This window comes from Typopeltis vanoorti, chromosome 20, assembly GCF_054136105.1.
Source record: "Typopeltis vanoorti isolate ZY-2024b chromosome 20, IOZ_Tvanoo_1.0, whole genome shotgun sequence".
NCBI lineage: Eukaryota > Metazoa > Arthropoda > Arachnida > Uropygi > Thelyphonidae > Typopeltis > Typopeltis vanoorti.
In genome coordinates, this window is record NC_143568.1 from 32,338,990 (window position 1) to 32,362,308 (window position 23,319).

General features: G+C 35.1%; 1 protein-coding gene across 2 annotated transcripts in view; it reads left to right on the plus strand.

Annotated features, from left to right (window-relative positions):
- Nucleotides 1-7,751, plus strand: part of LOC150095347 (potassium voltage-gated channel protein Shab-like) — a 341,014-nt gene extending 333,263 nt beyond the window's left edge. For both annotated transcript variants that reach the window (XM_090410729.1, XM_090410730.1), the window contains exon 7: nt 5,835-7,751. The gene's annotated coding sequence lies outside the window, so the exon portion shown is untranslated. The remainder of the gene's footprint in view (nt 1-5,834) is intronic.
- Nucleotides 7,752-23,319: the final 15,568 nt, after the last annotated feature.

The window sequence follows — 23,319 nt, forward strand, 5'->3', positions numbered from 1 at the left end:
TGCACAGCACATTTCCTTTCAGAGATGTATATTGCTAAGCACAGGCAGAACACAGAACGTTGCTGACTTGATGGGTGAAGCATAAGTGCTTTTCATATTCCCCTTTGTCTGAGGGGGAGTTCTTTAAGTTGAGAGTTATTGAGCATTAAGCTCGCCCAGGAAGGACAGTGAGATTAGCTGTGGTCAGCTGAGCATAAGATTGACTTGGGTCTTTGTATTTGTAGAATTCTGTTTCATTGTAACCTGAAGCTTGCTTGATCAGCTGGTTTTGATGATTGTTTGTCTTGGTGAAGAACTTTGCTGCTAGATCATGGAGGAAGGATGCGATGTAGGGAGTGTTGACTTCTCGGTGAATCTGGGAGTTTCTGATAAACCATAGGATCCAGAATCATTCTCAGGCATTTGTTCTGTATCCTCTGCAGTTTTTGAATATTTGTATTCGAGGTGTGGCTCCATGTAGGAGATGCGTAAGTGATGACTGGGCGTATTACCATCTTGTATATGAGTAGTTTGTTCCGGATATTCAGTTTACTTCTTCTGTTGATCATGGAGTAGAGCAGGGTGATTGCTTTGGATGTCTTTGAGCTTATGTGTTTTATATGCTTGATGAATTGGAGTTTTTTTTCAAGCGTGACACCGAGGTATTTGACTTCATTCTGCCATGGGATCTTGACACCTAGCAGGTGTATGTCTTCCTTGATCTGAAACTTCTTTTTGGTGAACAGGATGGCTGAACTCTTCAGTGGGTTTGTTTGGATCCTCCAGTCCATCAGCCATTTCTCCAATATGTGAATACTGTTTTGGAGTCTTTTGATAGCTAGGTTGGGACTGAGAGTTCTTGCTAATAAAGCAGTATCATCTGCATATAATGCTGTGATTGTTGAACTTGGATTTTGTGGAATATCAGCTATGTAGATGGAAACAGCAGGGGAGCCAGAAGAGAACCCTGCAGAATACCAGCCAGGATCTTGAGTCTGGTTGATATGGTTTCATTTATTTTTACTTGCATGAATCTGTCTTTAAGGTAACTATCTATGATTTTTATTAGATTAGTTGGCATGTTAAATTTGATGAGTTTGTAGAGAAGACCATGGTGCCACACCTTGTCAAACATCTTCGCAGCATCTATAAAGATCGCAGCAGTGTAGAGGTTCCAGTTGAAACCTGTGATAAATTCAACCAGTCGGTGTATCTGATGTGTGGTGCTATGGTTTTTTCTGAATCCGAACTGCTCATTAAGGATATTACCTAGTTTATCTGTTGCTGATTGAAGCCTTATAACCTTACCTAGGCTGGACAGTAGGCTGATAGGTCTGTATCTTTCGGGCAGCTGAGGGTTTTTTCTGATCTTTTTGATTAGTGTGATGTCAGCCATTTTCCATGCTAAGGGAAAATATTTGAATCTGATTATTGCATTAATAATATTGACTAGGTGTACAATGGCTTTTCTGGGGAGTAATTTGATTGTTCTGTTTGTGATTCCGTCTGAACCTGGAGCCTTGTTGTTATTCAAGTGGGTTATGATATTTATAACTTCTGCTGGAGAGGTGGGTGTGATGGGTTCTGCCTTCTCCTTTTGTTCTGTTATAACCTGCCTGACTCTGCGGTGAATCTTGTAGATTAGACTGATGTTTAAATTCTCGTAAGAGGGGTTACACCGAGTTTCCAAATTGTCAACCAAAGCTTCTGTTTTTTCTTGGTCAGTGTAAGCTGCTCCTTTCTTGGTCTGAATTGAGGGTATGAGTTGCCTTTTAGTGTGGAGGGTTCTCAAGAATTTCCAGATGGAGTTATCCTCTGGGTTCAGTTTGGTTTCCCAATCTTGATTTCGATGTTTATGTAGAGCTTCCCGGACTTGTCTATTTAAATTATTCAGAGTCGTTTTATCTTGTGGGGCTTTTGTGTTTTGGTACCTCTTTCTGGCTCTGTTTTTCAGCCTGATCAGGTCCATAATTTCCTCAGGGATCTCACCACTGGAATGAAAAACTGTGGTTTGTGTGACTGAAGTTAGTGCTTTTTTAATTTGGTAAGTGAGGTCATTGACAGCTATATCTGTCTCCTCTTTGTTATGGATGATGGGTGTTGGGCCAATGTGGGCTGAGAAAGTTTTGGAGAGCTTTTCCCATGATATAAAGGAGTGTGGAGGAGAGAATTGTTCTTGTGTACCAAGCTTGAGCAGAATGGGATTGTGATCAGATGATAATTCGTTTAGCGTTTCCAGTTGGTATTGGTATCTGATGTTTCTAAGGGCTGCGATGTCTAGTACGTCTGATCTTCCATTTGGACTGTGATGAGTGGGCTCTGTGGGTCTGGCTATAACAATAGAATTTTGCGTTGAGTAATGGTTTAGGTGCGGCCTTTGTCATTGATTGTGGAGCTATACTAAACTGTATGCTTGGCATTGAAATCTCCAGCCATGGTGATGGAGTCCAAGTCAGATACCAGTAATAGAATGCTGGGTGGATTGTATACTGCATAGATTTTGACTGCCAGCATTGTTTGTATGGACTTCAACGCCTATCTCTTGGTTTGTGGATTGGTCAGTACATTGTAGCTTATGTAGTTTTTAATGAATATGGCTGTGCCTCCTCCACTGGCAGTGAGTCTGTCCATTTTGTACATTGCATAGTTCCGTAATTTAGGGTTATTAGCTGGTCTGAGATGCATTTCATTTACTATAATTATATCAGGAGTATATCTGGGAGTGAACTCTTGTAGTTCAAAGATTTTGTTGTTCAATCCATTTGCATTCCATGCAGTTATGGTAAGGGAGTTAGGCTTATATTTCCTATTGCTCATGATTGAGGGCTGTCAGAATGGAGTGGGTACCTTGAAGGAATTTCTTCATGGAGGATGGTGTAGGAATTGTTTTGCTGAATTCCTGAAGCATGGTAGCTAGTGAGGCAGTTAGAACTGATGTAAGGTTGGAGTTTGTAAATTCGTTGGAGGAAGTATTCTTGGATCGTGCAGCCTCGCCATATGTTTTGGTCCTGGTTTCAGGTTGATTTCCTTTCTGAGCTGTCAAGGCGAAGATTATTTGAACTGGATGGCGATCTGCAGTTGCCCAAGGTGTCACTGCTGGGTGATGGATGAGTGGTTTTGGGAGACCCATGGTTCTTTGGGTGTGCTATGCATCCTTTATAGTTGGCGGGGTGAGGACCTCTGCAGTTTGCGCACTTAGCTGGCGTAGATCTTGGCTTGGTGCCAAGATCTACACCAGCTAAGGCGATGATAGTTTGGTGGCCTTCACCACATTTTAAGCACCTTAAGTTGGCCTGGCACAGCTTTTGGGCGTTCCCAAACCGCTGATATCTGTGGCACTGTCCTGCTGACGCTCTCTTTCTTAGAGGTTCCATAGCAATTCTGAGGCTGCAGACAGCAGTCAGCTTATACATTTTCTTCTGGGTGTTATCAATCTCCATGAGTACTAAAGACATTGGCCTTTTATCAGACCTGAGCATCCTACTTACTTTGATTGGGGTCAGGCTCTGGTTGCTTAAATCAGCTGAGATTTCTTCTGAAGTGATTCCTTCTGTGACTCCGTGTCTTACCACCTTTAAGGTCTTTTCACTCGATAAAGTGAATGTATGGTAAGGAAGATTTTTGGTGTCCAGTAGCCTTGTCATCTGCCTGTAGTCAGTGACGATGGTTGGCTGGATTTTGACTCCCTCATCTGAGTTTTTTGCCCAGGAGTATGTGATGTTTTGCTCCCTGAGGGCTGATATGACAGAAATCCATTTCTCCTTGTCCGTAGAATAACTGGGGAAGCTTCTCCAAGTTTTTCGGCACGTCCTATGTGGGTGAGTCATCCTCCATAAGATCGTCTGCTGTTCTTCTCAATTTGTTGGAATAATGTTCTTGTGAGTTGTTATAACGGGGGTTTTTAGATGGTGGAACAGTTATGAATTCCCCTTGGGTTTCTTCATCCTCTACTTCTGGATCATTTGTTTGGGCATACAGGTTTAACTAACCTGGCCAGTCAGTCTCAAACTTTGCCATGATAAGTTTTAAAACTTCTAATGACCCTCCTTGTTTAGAGTCTTAATCTGTTCCTTGATACCTTCCATACCAATCGGGAGTCTCCTGGAGTTATGTAAGGGCTACGAAAAAACCCTTCAACAACATGGGGCAGTGAGCCTACGATTCAGTTGCTTTTAGTAATTAATCAACAATGGCGATTCCAACGGCGGTTAGGCCTATCAAATCGCCCAATTACAGTCCACTTACCTGCGATGTTAACTTGCTGTTCTTGTATATAATTTAAAAACTATAATCGCGTCTCTGCTAGTTAATCTAGCAGCTACACTATAAAACCAGTTTCACATCATACTTGCATTACAGTAGTAGTCAACTTTAAATATCCTCGATCATTCACTTTCTAATCACATCATACACACAGAGCAGCTTTCGACTTCCAATCATGATAGCACTAAGCACAGGGAATAAAATCAATACAGATATATTTTCTATATGCAAGTAATGAAATGGTGTATCAACATGTTATTAAAAGCTCAGGATAGCTGTAGAAATTTTTTTTTCAATTGGTTATAAAGTAAATTATACCAAACAAGAATTTATATACTGGTTTTAATCCTTTACCTAAGAGCATGAGCAAACAAAGTTAGCACATGAAGTCTCTTCACGAATTGGCTTGGCAGCTTGTAGGTTAAGGTGGATGACTTCAGATAATGTTGTCCTAGTATATCCTATAATGTGTAAACTTTGCTTATTCTTTGATAAAGAATTGCAACAAGAATATAATTTCTTATTTATTATAGTTTACATTGTAATCAAGTAAAAAAAAACTTTATTTTCAAAATGATGACTGGGCTGTAAAATGCTCCCTATGAAGATAGACTGAAGGTTTGCATGTTATTATATATATCCTATAATGTGTAAACTTTGCTTATTCTTTGATAAAGAATTGCAACAAGAATATAATTTCTTATTTATTATAGTTTACATTGTAATCAAGTAAAAAAAAACTTTATTTTCAAAATGATGACTGGGCTGTGAAATGCTCCCTATGAAGATAGACTGAAGGTTTGCATGTTATTATATTTAGAAAATGGGCAGAAAAGAAAGGATATGATAAAAACATGTTTTATAGACTAAATGCTTAAGAAATTTTTTTAATACATGACTGGACAGGAGAGAACAAGGGATCACTCCTGGAAGTTGCAAAAGACTGGGATTAGTAAGGGTGTAAGGACTAGAACTTTTTGCTTGGAGAATGAATGAGGTTGCCAGAGTCATTAGTGCTTTAAGTAAACAACCTTAGGAACAATATGATATTCATTGTGTCAGTAATGGCTACCTACAAAGAGTTAACTCTGTGGAGTTGCCTGGGTAATAATATTAAAATGCTCAGTTTACCTTAAAAACAATGATTTCATAAACTTATAATGAATGTTAGATTATGTATTGACTAACAACAAACAGATTTTGCTATGTCACCCCTTTTAGAGTAAAATTTGATAAAGTTTATACTAAGATGAAAAGCCAAACGGCTATTTTTTTTCCGGAAAAGTTAATTAAATTATATTATTTAATTAAATTATTTTTATCCCCTTAATTTAAAAGTTTATACTATTTTGGAAAGGCAGCTTTGCTTTAGAATTATATACTAGAACTGTTTAAAAATTTTCAGGATGTTCTTTAGCAAATCATATTAATTCAGAGAAGTCTATTTGTAGTTTTAGAATTTAAAAACAAAAATTTTAATATTTCAATTTTAAAATATTATTCATAAGCATTTTAAGTTATCAGTTTTAAAGAATGTAATTTTAATTTATTATTTCCAGAAATTGTACATAATGTTTATTCAATCATTTTAGACTTAATATGTGGAGCTAAGCAAGAAATGGTGGCTGCTTGAATAAATGGATATTTCTGATGGACCTGAGGAAATTATCACATTTAGGATCCAACAATACTATCAGCATAATGCACATGTTTCAATATAGGCATAATGTGAGCTTCACTGTAGACTTGGAAGACAGATCAAAATAGACCTTTCTATTTGAAGATACTGTACATCTATCAATTAGTGAATTACTGAATATTCACTGTTTTTGTTGTAAAGCAGAAAAGTAAAGGTATATAGGTTCAGATGTCTCTTCCACTGTATGTAAATGAAGCAATGAAATTTGTATTGGATAATACAAAGTTGTATGTAATAATTAATTTTACTGGCAGGAACAAAAACTGTGAATGATGAACCGACAGAAGAAAAAATAAATGAAATTCAAAATATTACTACTAGAAATGTAACAACAGATCTACATACTGTTGAACCTTCCCCCTCATCCAAATGCCTATTTTTATGTATATGAAATGTAATAATGTTACAGATATTAACTTGTACAGTGTGCATTTTAATCTAGCATGGCACATTGACATATTGTCAGGTCTATTTTCACAGGATAAGTATATGCTCAATATTACCAAGTGATTTCATTCTTTAGTCGTTATAAGCATGCCATTGCATATAATGCACATATTTTAAGGTAGTATAATACAACAAAATACCTTCTATCTTTATGTATATTTTAATGTTTTATGTATTTGTTAAAAAAAATATAGGGAGACTTGCATAGTAGGTGCTTAAGTGGCAGTTTCCTGACAGAAAAAATAGTCCTCCAAAGCAAGCAGTTCTCAGACACGCGCAAAAACTATGCATGGACGAGTACTTCCTGTCACAGTGCCTTCTGTGCAAGTTTTCCATTCAAATGGTTAAATCTTACTATTTCTTGTCTTGGTTGAATTACATGACAGTAAAAGCTTGTATACAGTATCATTTGCTCTACTATCAGGTGGCACTCTACTGGAAGTTTTCTTTGTGTAAATAGTAAATTAAACAGGATATAAGCTAGTGTTGTAGCCAAAATCAAGTCACACTGCATTCTTGGTGATATTTCACTTCTACCACATCAAAGAACGGTACTCCATGCAAGTTGCGCGTGAATGAGTGAGAATTATATGTGATATTTGTTTTAGAGAACTGCATGATTTGGAGGATCTTCACAGAATGCATTGTGACTTCTGATTGTGAAAATATATATCAACAATTCACATTGATTGTGGAGCAAGAGAAAAAAAAATTCTAAATCTTAATATAAAATGTATCAATATATTTTGTATATTTGTTTTTAGTTATATCTTTCTAATTTTGGATAATTTTTATTATCATAGTATAGCATTTATAATTTCTATCACACAGTTTCCAAAGTGCTCCAGACAGATTCATTCCATCATTTAGTTATCCTATTAATTTAAATCAGATATTTGTAAACATACAGTCGACTTAAAAAATGATTTCATCTCTGTTAACGGCAGCTATCTACAGTATATGTACAAATTAATATTTTCCATGGGCAAAGGACAACTTAGTCTGCATATATTAAAAATACTAAAGAATATTCTCACAATGGTGCTCTCTTTTAATTCTAGTCAATCTTTTTTGAATTTTGGATTGTTGCTTTGTGTGTAAAGGCAGTTTTTTTTAAATGAGTTTTCTGAACTTTATTGTAAGTAGCTTTTGTGAATATACAAGTACATTTATACTTGGACAATAGCTCAAACTTCTCATTTCATCAAATCAGTGTTGCCTTCACAGAGCTATTTTAAAGACAGTGATATTTTCAAACTACACTACTGCTGGATTCCCCCCCCCCACCTCCCACATTTACAAAAAACAGTTTGTCTTATTTTGAAATATATTTAAAAAATTGATTAAATGTAATTCAAATGATTAAAATTGTGTAGTTAGAGAACTTTTGTATTTCTCATTCAGTTGATATGTAATTTTTTTTTTCTTTACTAACAAAAAAGGAACTATTATTATCAATTTTATTCTGGAAAAATGTCCTTAATGTACCAGTTCATTCTGAGTATAATTCTTACTGCATTTAGCAAAGCTCTCAGAACTGCCTATTTTACAACTGAGTTTATTTGTAGCTTTGAACATATGACAGGCTGATATATCTTTGAGTTAAGCTCGCATGAACCATCACAGAAGGTAGGCAATGTGTTACGGAATCAAGAAATTTTAAAGCTATTATTTCTTGAAAAATAAGTATTACCGTGCTACCCTAAGTAAATATTATTTTTATGGCTATTTAGCCTATTTTTGTTTAGGAGTACCCCTTTTTTATAATGTCATTGTATTTTTACTCAAATTTTAGGGCATTACTGATGTTTTATATGGACAGATATATGAAGAAGAATGTATAGGATGAAAAAAATATATATATAGGAAGAAAAACCGGACATACCTTTGTGGGATGTTGCTGGCAGTCTTCTTTTTCAGAGTTATTGAGTGGATGTCCACAGAGTGGCATCCTGGCGTATGGCGATATACATTCATTGTTGAAGGAAGGAAGTATGACTGAAACAGAAGGGGGGGATTGGAAAAGTGGGGTTTGAGAGATGTCGGAGAATTATTGGTGAGTTTTTCAATGGGTTTTTCAAAAAAGTTTGCGTACCTCTTTCCTCACCAATAATTTTCCCACATCTCTCAAACCCCACTTTTCCACCCACCACTTCTGTTCAGTCATACTTCCTTCCTTCAACAATGAATGTATATTGCCATATGCCAGGATGCCACTGAAAAAGAAGACAGCCATCAACATCCCACAAAGGTATGTCCGTTTTTTTCCTATATATATATTTTTTTTCATCCTATGTATTCTTCTTCATATATCTGGCCATATAAAACATCAGTAATGGCCTAAAATTTGAGAAAAAGCCAATGACAAAAATTAAAAAGGGGTATTCCTAAACAAAAATAGGCTAAATAGCCATAAAAATAAGAATTTTTAAATATATATATATATATATATTTAATACAACAATATAAAGGAAATGAGATTGGAAGGAGTTAAGGCAGAGAAAATGGATGATTTTTTTAATTTGTCAGATCACAACACAAAGGAAGAAGTGGAGAAGGGGAAAAAAATGCATGCCTGCAATACTAAGTTAGAGATCTCTGTTTTGGTGTAGAGGGCAATTTATTTTATTTTATTATTTGTAAATGTATATACAGTATCAGTAAAATTTAATATAGTTAACATAAGCTTCCTTTGAATAATAATCAGCAGACACTGTATATAAAGCTGTATTTAGAAACATCTCATTACATTTTTTTTTTTCCAAATCAGCATTGAAGAGGGAAGAATGAATTTTTTTTTACTCAATTTGACTTTCAGCAACAAGAGTTTCTTGTAAAAAGAAGTTTTTTTTTGTATTATTTTTGCATGTTGTGTTTTTGGAATTTTTTTTTCTCTTTTCTGTATATTGCAGACAGAGTTTGGCAATTCCTTTTGGTTCCAGGGATTTTTTAGCATTATAATAGTAGGAGTAGGCCACATTTACAGTAGTGCTGTTAAAGAATCTTTGCATGGTCCTGATTTAAATGGTATGACAGCAATCTTGAATTACTGGATGATATTCTGATCTGGGTGAGTGTATTCTACAGTGTAGATTGCCTGGCTTTTATGATGCATTTTAAGGGTAGAGAGAGAATTTCAAACTTCATACCTGCCTCTAGGACATCATTCTAGATCCACTTATGATATCTCAGTGATCTCCTATTTACATGATCTACTTACTTTTCTTATCCCTTCCTTTCAGTCTTCATATCCCCCTTCTCCAGCCAAAGCTTTGATTTCACCTATATCCCTACACTACATTAAAAATCCTACTTTACATATCCTAAAGTGTGACACCCCTCACTCTCTGAAACTTAAAGTTCCCAACACAGTTTCAGCGTATTCAAGTCTAAAAAAACATTCTGCTATGTTTTAAATCATAATGTAAGATAATTTTTTTTTCAAATAAACAACACATCACTATTAAATCAAATTACTAATATGTACAGGATATTATGATAATACAACATGAAAAGTTTATATTGGTACCAAATTCCTATTAATAATTTGTTTCGAAATATTGTCAGAGCTCGTATTTCAGTCTCTAAGGCACTTCTTAGTCTACAGTTCACCTAGATATCTGTCACAGTCCACCTATATCTTGGTCTTCTTCTGATTCTTTTTCCTGAAAAAAAAATAGTTTTGCTAAATTTTCCTTTTCTTTTCTGCTTAAGTGACCATACCACCATAGATTGGCTTTGCTCACACCTTCCTGAGAGCTAACAATGTGAAGTTAATTCTTAATGCGGATCTGTCCACTTTCCGAATCTTTATCAGAACTCTCATATCTGTGGTCTCAGACTTTAAGTGTTTTATTTCTAACCCAGCTCTCAGATCCATAAGTTAAAATAAGTTTGAACACTGTCTTTGTGTACAACTGCCAAGAAATTATATTCTTGGTTTCATCCTTTATCCAAGTGTAAGCAAACAAGTTTATGCATGAAGTAACTTCATGGCAGCACAACTCATATATAGAGGCGAATGACTTCACATCAAGTGCCTTAATATCAAATTAAGGACATGTATAATGCTATGCATTATAGGAAGGGTCACTACCTAGACCAGTTTAGACTTTTCTTGAGGTATGTTTAAGTTTGGGGATACCTCTCCAAAAACTTGTGCGATCCCTCAGATCACCAACAATGAGTGACCCGAAAGCTTATTTAACTCAGTGGTAGTTCCACTCAGTGACCCTGCAGTAATTTTATGAAAGGGCAACTCATATATATACAGGCTAATGACTTCACATCAATTGCCTTAGTATCCCATAATGCAAAGCACATATCTTTACAGACATGTATAATGCTATACATTATAGGAAAGGTCACTACCCAGATGCATTTCAACCTTTATTCAGGTTTCATCAGTGGAAGCCAGATCCAGAAGTGATACCAAGGTTGTATAGCATTATATATATCAATAAAGGATATGTGCTTTGCATTATGGGATACTAAGGCAATTGATGTGAAGTCATTAGCCTCTATATATGAGTTGCCCTCATGCTGTCATGAAGTTACTTCATGTGCAAACTTTGTTTGCTTACACTTGGATAAAGGATGAAACCAAGAATATAATTTTGGGCATTTTTAATTTATAATATAACCAAGTGGAAAAACTTTCAACAGCTGTTTTAGTGTTTTGACTAATTTCTCTGTAAGAAATACCATATCAATTTATTCAGTTGATTCCTTTACCAAACCAGCTTGCTAACCATTGTTACTAGAAACTGTGCTGAAATAGTTGAAATGTTTTACTTGTTCAGTAGGTTCTCCATTCAGGATGCAGTTGATGTTTTCAGTGTTTCTGCCTATTTTCATACCAGATTTATTAAAGCTGTTATTCAATTTAGTTAGAGAATCCTATGGACTTATAATGGCTTTGTTCAGTAATGCATTATCTGCATAAAGTAAAGAGCTGAACATCTTCAATTTTGATATCAGACTTAATCCTACTATTTTTTTTTTTTTTTGTCAAACAGACAGTGTTTGAGTAGAAAAAGGGGTGTGGCAGGTTCTATACTGTCACCTTACCTTTTTAATATTTATAGTGAATATGTTATGAGAATGGCTAATTTAGACAAAGATCCAGCTGGAATTAAGATTGGTGACAGAAAAATAAATAATTTAAGATATGCAGATGATACAGCTTTCATAGCAGAAACTTAAGGAAGATCTGGAGTGGTTATTCTATTGATTAAGATGGAAAGTAACAAAGCTAAGCTTAATTTACACATCAGCAAAACAAAAGTTATGACTTGGCAATTTAAATGAATTTATAATATAATAGAGGGAGATAAAATAGAAATTGTTGAAAGTTATGATTTATGGGGTCCAGAATCAGAAACCCGACAACAGAGGTTTTAACCTTTTCTCAAGTATGCTTGCATAAATGTTACTTGGAATACTTATTATATAATGGGACAATTACAGAGGAAATTCCTCTGTAATTCTTCCATTCAGATGAGAGCTCTACTTCAATTACCTGGAATTTGACCAGACTATCTGAATTGTGCAATGTAGCCACTGCAAAACTTATCTCAAATCTTTGAGCATTTTCAGTTGAATGTTTGTTCCAGCTGCTTTTCCATATTTCTGGATTTTTATCACTTTTTATTTTTCTGCCTCAAGCTGACATAGACTTTTGTTTGCATTCCTCTTGACTATTTTTTATTAATGTGCTGTCACTTCTTTCATTCAGTAATCTTTCAAAATGATTACTCCAGACCTCAAGAATATCATTATCTTCAGTTTTTGTATAATCTAATTCTTTTTACAGTATATTTTCTTTCACTGCTATGATTTTTCAGTATATTTTGCCATTTTGCTAGCATTTATTTTGTGTATGCTTATCAAAGTCTTCTCATGACTTTTATTTAGCTGTTTTGTTTTCTTACATTTTTCTCTCGCATGTTGATTTACTTGCTAGGAACTTTTTATATCCTTTCTTCTTTTCCATGACTACCTCCTATAGCTTACTGATCCTATCATGGAGTTCCGATTTTTCTATCCTTACAATTTCACCACATGCTTCCCTGGAAGACTGTTTTCTTCAGAGTTTATCAATGAGTCCAAGGTTTGATTATTCATTTTTTCCAATAATATTTGTATATTTCAGTCTCAGTTTACCTCTGAAAGCAGTTGCACTATAGACTGAAATATTGTTAGATCTCCAGGGAGTCAAGTTGTCGAGGAAGGCCATACATCATCTATGTCAGCTGTCATAACCTCTCTTAAACTCCTTCACACTTGATGCACTCGCTACTTCTTCATAAGGCAAACTGTTCCACTTACTCGTGGCTCTATATGAGAAAAATCTAGATTGTACCCCCTTTCTTAACTGAACACAAATTTAACTACCATGGATGCCCCCTTGTCCCCTCTCCACCTTCTTTATAATGAAACATTTTATCAACTGATATCCTATAATGCTCTCTCAAAAGATTATAAACTTCTATCATATCACCTCTCTTTCTTCTGCCTACCAGTGTCCGCAATCCATGCACTGCCAATCTCTCCTTGTAATCTACATTCCATAATCTCAATATCATCTTGGGAATTCTTCTTTATCCCCTTGGAATCAGAGATCAAATCTGTATACAGTAGTCTTATTGTGATCATATCAAGGTCTTGTAGGGAGGCAAAATGACTTCCATATCACGTCAATGTTCATTTCAAACATTGCAATTATCCTCTGAGTTGTATTTGCTATTTTTGTTACATGACCTTTGAACTTCAACTTTCTGTCCACCATAACTCCAAGCATAATCCCACATTAATAATAGTTTGTTGGATATTGCATCATGCCAGAATGCATAACTTTACACTTACTAACAATGAATTGACACAGCGATTATTGTGTACCCACACTTCCAGTCTATTCAAATCTCCCTGAAAATGCTATATATCAGTACCATCTCTGATTGCTCTGCCTATCTTTGCATCAGGAAAAAAACTTAATATCTGTCAGTTCCTTTCCAATATTATTAATGTATAGATTAACAACAATAGTCCAAGGATTGATCTCAGATTTAAGGTGACACTCTGGTCACCTTAAATCTGGCATAAATTAGACGCCAAGAAATTATATTCTTGATTTAATCCTTTATCCAAGTGTAAGCAAATAAAGTTTGCGCCTGAAGTTAATGATTAAACCAAGAAAAAAGAGTATTTTAATAAGGTATGACACATTTTGGCTACTCCTATATGAAAATATGACTTCTGCATTACTTCAACCTTGGTATCACCTCTGCGTCTGGCCACTGATGAGACCTCAATAAAGGTCAAAACCAGTCTGGAGTCACTCCTTCCTATAATGCATAGTATTACATGTCCTTAAGGATATGTTAAAAAAAAAAAAAAAGCTACTGAAATGGATCGACTAAGAAGATTACTTAGAGTATCTCTGCTGGATAGACTTCTTCCATCATCTATGTGGATGATGATGAGGCTGAATGAATGAACTCTTTCCACTTCCGTCTGTCCCAGAAGAGTCTGAACAATTCTGTCCAGTTTGGTGTCGCTTGTTGTGATTTATTTTTCAGGTCCTCTTTTATTTTGTCTATCCATCTAATTCTGGACCGTCCTTTGGATCTTTTACCTTCCATCGTTGTATTCAGGGCTTTTGATGGTAGTCTTTCTGTTCCCATTCTGGTCACATGGCCAAACCATCACAGTCTTCTTTCTTGGATTTTGTCTATTATTGTTATTTCTTGTTTTAGTCGTTTCCTTATGTCTTTGTTTCTTAGTCGATTCAGCAGAGATAATCCAAGTAATCTTCTTAGCCAACCCATTTCAGTAACTAATAATTTTTTCACTTCAGCCTTTTTGTGATTCCAGTATTTACTTCCATAGAGGAGTATTGGGAGGACCATTGTTTCATAGATTCTTACTATTGTTACTTGTTTGATGTCTCTTGCCTTTCATATTTTATTAAGTCTTCCAAAAGTTTGGGATGCTTGACTGATTCGTCTGTTCATATCTTTTATAATTTCACCTGGATAGACTAAGAAACGAAAAATAAGGAAATGACTAAAACAGAAAATAACAATAATAGACAAAATCCAAGAAAGATGACTGTGATGGTTTGGCCACATGACCAAACTGGGAACAGAAAGATTACCATCTAAAGCCCTGAATACAACGATGGAAGGTAAAAGATCCAAAGGACTGCTCAGAATTAGATGGATAGACAAAATAAAAGAGGGCATGAAAACCAAATCGCCAAACTGTACAGAATTGTTCGGTCCAGGGACAGACTGAAGTGGAAAGAGTTCATTCAGCTTCATCATCATCCACATAGATGATAGAAGAAAAAATGAGATATGTGCTTTGCATTATGGGATACTAAAGCAAGTGATGCGAAGTCATTAACCTCTATATATGAGTTGCCCCAACCTTCAGGCGCAAGCTTTGTTTGCTTACACTTGGATAAAGGATTAAACCAAGAACATAATTTCTTGGCATCTTTAATTTATAGTATAACCAAGTGGAAAAGCTTCCAACAATTAAATCTGGCAGAGTTCCATTCCTTATATATACTACTTTCCTGATACATTTCTGTCAGACACACACACTTATCCAAGCGAATAGTTTATATTCCTATTCTCTAGTTTATGAAACAGCCATTCATGTGGTATCCTACCAAATGTCTTTGCAAAGTCCAGTAGTATCACAGTGTATCCATTCCATTCATTCAACTCGGCCATAACATCATAAAATATTAGCAAATTATGTTGTTTTTTGTCCACCCATTTTTGTGTGCAAGTTCTTACCAACAACTAAAATCTTTACAATTACTCCAAAAATGCTGAAAGATCAAGAGTTAGACACATTAGTCTTTGCACCACCCTTGTGCAGTGGGATTATCATGCATCCTTTCTATTGCTGTGGGATCTTTCCTGAGCTACGACTCAAATTATACAAACATGTAAAGGGCCTAGCCAGTTTGGCTGGACACTCCTTTAGCACAAATTAGTGATATTCCATCTGTCCCAATTGTGAAATTCTTACCCAGTTATTCAACAGGAACCTCCTTCTGATGCACCTCTATCTCTTCACGCAATGTAGGGGTAGCATTGTGCACTGTTACATACACCAGGTTGATGGATTTTGGTGAAGTCAGACTTAATATTTAAACTACCTTGTCTACTGCTGATACTAAGATACTGCCTGCATTCAGTCAAGTTATTCTTCCACAGGCATTCTTTCTTTTACTTGCAGTATAATGATAACATTCTTTTTGGTTGCCTTTAGCCTGTGTAGCCAACACTGGTAACTTTTTTTGGCCTGAGATTTATATATTTCTTAATTCCTCTCACTCATATTTGCATAATATTCCTTCCACATCATCGTTTTTTTCTTTTTATGGATCTCTTGCTTAATGAAATTTCACATCCATTTCACTCCCTTTTTATTTGTTCTTCAAACTCTAGGGACACATTCAGATACCACATCATCGTTTAAGCATATTTTCACAAAGATGCTTAAAAAAGATTTTTTTAAAAACGCATAAAATGTCACTTGTGTTAACAGTAATGCAATTAACACTATAGTGAATTTTTCACATACCTCATTTGAAAATAAAAATAAAAAAAATCTACAAATTACCATTAGTGATATGAAGTTTTCCAAGGTCTTTTCAATGAAGTTTGAATTAACTGCTTTTTTCCCCCTCCAAAAGAAATCAGTAAACTGGTTGAAATATGCATCTGATATATACATTTAACTGCTGTTAAAAACAAAGATACTGTAATGCTAAGATTTTAATTCTGTATTTTTAAAATCCTGCCTTAGAACTGAAAAACCAATGATTTTTTTTAATGTTCTGAGATGAATAGCACCATCCAAGCTTCTTTGGAGGTGAGCATTTACTATTGATTGGATGAAGGGCTAATTACTGTTGCTAATAAAAAATTCCTGATTATGAAATCAATAGTTCAAGCACCACAATAAACCAGATGTTCAGTATAACATCTGGTTTACTGCAGGATATCAGACAGTCACTGTTCAAAGTAGCAAGAGCAAAGTCTAAAGGACATTTGAAACAGATCAGGTCACCTCTTTTACCTAAACAAAAAACACTAATTACAACATGGAATGTTAGAACTATGTTCAAAATTAGAAATATCAGAGTTATTATGGAAATAAAATGATATAAATAGATATTTTAGGAAGAACTGAACCAAGGTGGATACGTTTTGAAAATGTAAACTATAGATGGACATCAAATACCGTATTCAGGAAATTATATTCTTGGTTTAATCCTTTATCCGAGTGTAAGCAAACAAGTTTGTGCTTGAGCTATTTTCAGGACTGATACAACACATATAAAGAAGCTAATGACTTCACATCACTTGCCTTAGTATCCATAATGCAAAGCACATCTCCTTGCAGACATGTATAATGCTATGCATTATGGGAAGGGTCACTACACAGACCAGTTTCTTGGTATCTTTAATTTATAGTATAACCAAGTTGAAAAACTTCCAATAACTATCTCTAATCCAAAGTATTTTAATAAGGTATGACACCTTTTGGCTACTTGCATACAAAAATATGACTGCTGCATTACTTCAACCTTAGTATCATCTCTAGGTCTGGCTCCCACTGATGAGACCTCCATAAAGATCGAAACTGGTGATAATACAATATGCCAGCAATATGGCATAGTGCATTATCCTGCTCTTAGAGATTACAGAGACAAATGCAAGAATGCTAAATACTGTGTAAAACTAGCTAAACAGAAGTCATGGGAGGACTTTGGCAAGAATATAGAAAATAAATATCAAGAAGGTGGCAAAATATTCTGGAGGTTGTTGAAGAAGCTTAGGAATGGAGGAAAGAGTGCTGTAAAAGGAGTTAGAGATGATAAAGGTGACATGAAAACTGGAGAAAAGATATCCTTGTAGTATGGAGTAATTACTTTGAAAAACTGCTAAATGAAATAAGCAGTGATGACAGCACAGTGGTAAAAAACACTGACTAGGCATGCAGTCAGGAATACATATCCATACTTGAAGTAGAAAAAAGCCATCAAAGGCTTGAAATGTGGAAAGGCAGCTGGAGTAGATGATATTCGACCAGAAATGCTGAAGTATGGTGGTATAAGAGTCTTACAGTGGCTGCACTGCATAGTTCAGAAAGCCTGGACAGAGGGACGAATTCCCGATGATTGGAGTAGAGCTCTCATAGTATACATATATAAAAAGGGAAATAAAACTGAATGTGAGAATTACAGAGGTATTTCCCTACTGAGTGTTCCTGGCAAGATCTATGCAAGTATACTTGAGAAACAGTTGAGAAGAATTGTGGAAGAAAAGCTTGGTGAAGAACAAGCTGGATTCAGGCCAAACAGAGGCTGTCAGGACCAGATCTTCACTTTACGACAAATAGTCGAGAAAGTATGGGAATATAACAAAGATCTGTATTTAAGTTTTGTTGATTTGGAAAAGGCATATGACAAGATGCCAAGAGAGAGAAGCTATTCAATACGCTGCAGTTATATGGTGTCAATGGGGCATTATATCAAGCAACACTCAGTCTTTATTTGAGTTGTAAGTCAGCAGTTAGAATTGAAGGAAGTACAGGAAGATGGTTTAATGTTAAATCTGGTGTGAGACAAGGATGTACATTATCTCCTCTGTTATTCATTATCTAATGGATCACATTATGAAGGAAAGTGGTATTAAACAGGATATCAAAATGGGAGATGTTAATGTCAGCTCTTTGCTTTATGCGGATGATGTTATACTTCTAAATAAATCTGCTACAAGTCGGCAAGATTCTCTGACTAAATTGAATAGCTGTTGTAATAGATATGGTATGAAGATCAGCATTAAAAAGACAAAGACAATGAAAATAGGCAGAATCATTGAAAATGTCAACTGTGTTGTGAATGGAGAACCTGTGGAACAAGTAAAACATTTCAGCTACTTAGGTACGATTTTTAGTGAAGATGGTAAATTAAATATAGAAATAGACAACAGAATCAGCAAAGCTGGTATGGTGGGAATTCAACTGAATAAATTCATATGGAATAAGAGAGAAATTAGTCGGAACACTAAATTAGCTGTATACAAGACAGTGTTATGAAGGAAAGTGGTATTAACCAGTTCAAAAACAGTGTTCAAACCAGTTTTAACTTATGGATCTGAGAGCTGGGTCAGAAGTAAAACACTTAACCAAAGACTAGAGACCACAGATATGAGAGTCCTGAGAAAGATTAGGGGCATGAACAAATGGCAATATCATATTAAAAATGAGGATATTAGGAAAGAACTTGACATTGTCAGCATCCAGGAATGCATTAGCAAAGCTAATCTCAGGTGGTATGGTCACTTAAACAGAATGGGCGAGGAAAGATTAGCAAATTTAGTGTTCTCTGCCAGGTTGGCAGCAAAATGACCCAGAGGAAGACCAAGATATAGGTGGATTGATACAGTACAAAGTGCCTTAGACGATAGAAATATAAGATCTGATAATGTTGGAGTCTTGACAGGTAACAGACTGATTTGGAGGAAAATTGTAGATAGGAAGTTAGTAATGATGCAATTTTTTTCATGTAGTACCATCATATCCTGTACACCCCCTTGAGGGTACATGGCAGGAATTTGATGATGATGTATTATCCTGCTGGAACACACTGTGCTGTATGGGTAGACAGTCACCAATAAGGTGTGTATATATATACGTAATCAGTCACAATGGATAGGCACTTTGTAGCATAGCATCCAAAGTATTTGCAAGTGTAGGAACTCCATGTGATTCCCTGAGTAATCAACATCCATGATATAAGCTGCTATCTCCTTCCTTTTTCTGCTAAACCATGTCGGAATGGTTCCTCGGCCCCAGCTTTCATCTAATCCTCCGCCTAACATCTACATGGCATTGTTAGAAATGAGATTCATCTGAAAAGGCAACTTTTTTCCAATCAGTGGTCTAGTAATATCTTTTAGATGTGAAATGTAGATATAATCAATGATTAGATGCAAGCATAGATGAAAGCCCACGCAAAGCAGGGTTATATAGGATCGAAGAAATGTTGCCATTTGTCTTGTTATTAAATTTCATGATCTACCATTCCACAGTTTTTTGAATGTATTTGTACAAAGTAGTACAATTTGGCTTCACCATGAGTCCACCATTTCCATAGTGACTATTGTTCTAATTATTATCCACTTTTGGAATACCTTAACTACGGCACTCAGTCAACAGCCTACAGTATTAGCAATTTCATTTTACTACCTCTCTTCATTCAGTGATGATCGAATTTTGTATGGCGATTCTATGATAAAGGGATTGAAGAGTGTGATGAAATAGTGATTCCCTGAAGCCAAGATTAAGGATAATTAGTGCACTAAGTATGCAGAGAGAGAAAAACTAAAAAAGACTTATCTTGGCTGGTGTAGCTGGCTAACGATCTAGCAAGTGACAAATGCAATGGTATTCAAGAAGATGCAAAAGAGTTACTGGTACAAGCAAATAAGAAAAGTGAGAAAGTAAAAATTGTGAGCCTGCTACCACAATTTGATAGAGGTGACTGATAATTGTCAGTGCAGAGGTTTCAGGAGCAACCTCTTAAAGAGCAAGATATTAATACTCTCATTAAACAATCAATGAGAGTTTAGAAGTGCAGAACTAGAGAAGCTAGAATGTTTAGGGGAATGCAGGTGAGTATGGATCCAGGCAATGTAAGGAGTGAGTAAGTGGAAGAGTGATCACATGATGCTGAATTAACTCTCCAAGTTTTTAATTTTAGTGGAATAATCAACACAAGGTGCAAGACAGGTATGGGTAGTGAGATGAGAGTAGTACCATTCTCGCATGCTTTTCTTCTTTATTACATTCATTCATTCATTTCAGGAGGATCATCCATTATTATATCAGTTATATTGTTTTCTACATTTAAAATCTCATCAAAGTGCTCTCTATATTTCAACAAGCTTATCTTCAGTTAGCAACACACCGTTTTAATCCTTTATTCATTTTCCTTATCATGTTACACCTGGTTGGCTGAGTGGTTAATGCAGGGGTGGCCAACCTTTTATAGTTCATGCGTCAATTTTTTCATTTTTTATTTAAGATGCGCCATACAAACTTATACCACTTTTCAGCCCTTTTAAAATATGGTAATATGGATATATTTAACAGTTATGCATAAAATGATTTATTATATATATGGTAATAAAGACACCTTTAAAACTGCTAAAGGTGTCTTTATGGTAATAAAGACACCTTTAGCAGTTTTAAACAAAAGGATTTCATATAAAGACGAGATAAACATTATTTTATTGAGACTTTTGAAATTGCTTTGCTTTTGCTAAGCTTGTAATGTTTGGAGTTAAATCAGTTACAGAAAGCATCAAAGAGTTTTTCAAATTTGAATCAGTCAGTCGCGATCGTAGTTTGTTCTTAATCATTTTCATTGATGAAAATGCTTGTTCGCATCTGTATGTAGTTCCAAAACGACAGATATAACTTTGAGCAAATTTTCTCAGTTCTGGAAAATGTTCATAGGGCAACGATAGCCAGAAATTAATTATATCAGAAGCATCTGGGAGTGATGAAAGTTCATTAAATTTCATTTTCAATAAAGAATTGGTTTTGAGATCAATAAGTTCCATTTGTATGTTACTAGGCACCGTCAAGATTTTTTGTTCAATTACTGAAAAGGAATTTATAAATGCAAGTATGCAGTCTTCTTCTTCGGCAAAATCGCTAAAATGACTGTTAAAGGACTCTTGCAATAACCTGGGTTTCTCAGTATATTCTGTAAAGTTGCCATTATCTTCAACAGATTCACTATGTTCTTTTAAATGTGGAAATTGACTTAAATCTCCGTTTTCCAACTGGGAGATGAACAGTTTTAATTTCATTTTGAATGCACTGGTGTCATTTACTAAGCTAGGAAACAATTTGTTCTTGCCCTGCAGTTTCAAATTTAGATCATTGAGGCGGCTGGTAACATCAACTAAAAATGCTAAATAAAATAGCCATTTCTCATCACACAACAGGGCTTTTTCCTCATGCAGCACATCCTTCTCTTCCAGAAAATTATGAAGACTTTCTTTCAGCTTCCAAAATTTACTGAGAACTTGTCCTTTAGAAAGCCAGTACACCTCACAATGAAGGATGAGATCACCATATTCCACATCTAGCAGTTCACAATATTATCTGAATTCTATTCTATTTAACCCTCTTGTTCTAATTTTATTCACACACTTTACAACTGGTATCATAACATGCTTCAAATTTAGAGTTTTTCCACACAGAGATTCTTCATGTATAATACAGTGATACTAGAGAACGACCTAAAAACATTTCAAGAAAAGTTACAGAAACTCTACCTACAATTGACGGTGCTCTGTTAGTGCAAACACTGATGAGCTTACTAGAATCTAGTTGTTGATTTTCTAGACACGACTTTACTTTGTCAAATGTGTCTAACCCTCTGGTTTTTCCATGAAGTGACTCAAGGCTGATAAGTTCTTCAAAGATGTTAAAATTACCATCAATTCCTCTTATAAGAATGTTTAATTGGGCTACATCACATATGTCAGCAGATCCGTCCAAGGCTAAAGAAAAGAAAGAACAAGCATGAACATGACCTTTCAATTGCTCAGTAACATCATGGGAAAGTTCTTCGATGAGTCTTGTAATTGTTTGCTTGGACAGAGCAATTTGGTTTACTTTTCTTTGAACATTCTTATCACCAAGACATTTTGCAAATTTTTCGAGACAGGGCTTAACAAACAACTTCCTCTCCATCAAAGAAAGGCTTATGTTTTTTAGCCAACACAAAGGCAATTTCATAAGATGCCTCCAGCATTGTCACACTTTCACAACTTCGTTTCACAAATATATGTTGTCTCTTTTTTATTTCTTCCTTTTTCTTAACCACATATTCTTTCCGAAACTCAGACCCAGGAACTAACTTCAGTTTTTCTTCTAATTCAGCTTGATGTTTTCTATAGTGTCTGTTAAGATAATATCTTCTATTATCTGAGAGAGTGCTTAAATAAGAACTCATTTTCCCACAGTTCATTAAACTGGCGCTTGCTATCACCTTCTGCTTTTCTTCTGCTCATTTTCTTTTGCAAAGTAATGGGTAACTGACAGTAAAAAAAAATATATATTTCAAAAAGTAAAGCTTATTATTAAATAATTTATTTAAATTATTTTATTGTTTTAAACATGAACATTCAAAAACAGTTCTACAAGTTTTAGATAAGATTCCTGTTTTCATGAAAGCCTAATACAGTTCTATAAATTTAAAAATCACACATATATATTTTTTTTCATAGAGAGTTTTCGTCTCTCTCTCGTAGTATATTATGTCCAATGAAATACGAGATTGCTTCCTGCCATAAAAAGTCGATCAGCTGGCCATCACACACACAACCCAAACATCCTCATTATGAAAGCTTTGCTGATGATCAGTTAAATTTTAGGAATAAACCTACTATAAGTAAATAAAAAGGAAAGATATTATATAAAAAAAAACATAAAAACACACCCATACAAATACACCGAATAATTGCAGGTTTTAGTAATCAGCAAATTAGGGGAGAGGGCAAGAACTTGACATACATGTTCAAAATGAAAACATTTATTTTTAAATTTACAGAACTATATTAAGCCTTCATGAAAACAGAAATCTTATCTTAAACTTAATGAACTATTAATAAAAGCATAAAGTTTGAAAACACAGAATTGTTCTCTGTCACATCGAATCAGAAGTTCATCAAACGTTATGACACGAGAGTCAGCTGTAAACTGATTGAGTAACTGATGACGCATGTCAGCATTTTCCGGTGCCTGTTGCTTCAAGATCAAACAAGTATAAGTGCACACTCTAGAATTCAGTTGTATGTTAATTATGTGTTTATATAAAT